Source organism: Myotis lucifugus, unplaced genomic scaffold, assembly GCF_000147115.1.
Source record: "Myotis lucifugus unplaced genomic scaffold, Myoluc2.0 scaffold_131, whole genome shotgun sequence".
Lineage (NCBI taxonomy): Eukaryota > Metazoa > Chordata > Mammalia > Chiroptera > Vespertilionidae > Myotis > Myotis lucifugus.
The window spans coordinates 2,778,953-2,780,291 of NW_005871179.1; positions in this window are offsets into that span (position 1 = coordinate 2,778,953).

Consider the following 1,339-nt stretch of genomic DNA (forward strand, 5'->3'; position numbering starts at 1 on the left):
CCTAAAGCCGGTGTGCAGAGGGTTGGGCAGAGGCAAGGGGCACTGGGTGGCTCGGACTAATGGACTTTGACCAATTGGCAATAAGGAAGAGAAACGGCAATAACTTCAGGCAGCTAAGGCTGGGCCCTAACCAGGAACTTGTGTCTGGGGAGAAACAGGTGTACAGTTCTCCTTCCTCAGGGCCCTAGAAAGCAGGCCCCCTCCCTGAGGGCTATGGCTCCCCACGGGCCCCAACCACACTCAGAAGTCAGGGCAGCCTTCACAGTTAGGCCTGATTCAAGTCTCGGCTCTACCTCTGAGCCCTTTACCTTCTGCCTCACTTTTCTCATCTGTGAAATGGGTGATAATCTTTCCCTCTCAGGATTGTTCCAGCCCATACCAGCTCCTGGTTGTCACTTTGGTGCTGTTACTTGCTATTAGAAACAGCTTGTCCATAAGCATCATTAGAGGCGTGTGTCCCTTTGCACTCTTGGTGTGTAGGGGAAAGACCTAGAAGTGGAATTGCCGGGTCACGAGTACAAGTGTCTGACCATTTACAATACAGATGAGTCCTGCCCCAGCGCCCGACGATGAGGCCGTCCACAGGGACATCAGCATTCAGATGCCAGCCGGTGGCTGGGGAACTGTCCCCGTCTCTCTCTCACCTCACAGGCTTTTCTCCCCACCTGCACCTGTCATGCGTTGTCCCCCTTCAGACAGCGCCCGACAGGGCAGCAGTCTGCCTGACCGTGGTGGCTGCGATGTCACAGGGCTTCCGGGCCGGCCAGAGGGCCCACTCCCTCCTGTGGTGTGACTGTGCTCCCTTCACTCCCCAGGGGCTCTGGGTGTGCTGACCCAGGGGTCCCACACACAGGGCACACAGTGGGCCCGGGTACAGCTGTGCCCCAGGCCCCCACTTCAGTGATGCCCACTTTACAGATGGAAGCTGAAGCTCAGAGGAGCGAGGGAGCCAGCCGGAGAGGGGGGTCGTGCGCATATTCGCTGGGTGATTGTGGTCAAGGTGAAGGCTGGGAATCCTCCTCCTCCTAGAGGGTGGGGAGCGCGGCAGTGGGCGGCAGAAGGCACTGCCTGGGGGACAGGGTCTGTCCTTAGGGTGACCTCAGGCAAATTGCTTTTTCTCTGTTCCCGGCCTGTTTACCGTTGTCTACGGGGATAATAATGTCTGCCCCCTAAGCTCGTGGTGAGATAAAATAAGAAAATGCTTTGAAAACTCTCTAGAGACCCTTTAAAAGTGTAGGCCTGGCAGGAGCACGTAGTAGGGACTTTACCAGTCCTGGCTGTAGTTTACGGAGCCCCTTCATTGTGCCCCGCGAACGGGCGGGGGGTGGGGCCAGCGCCG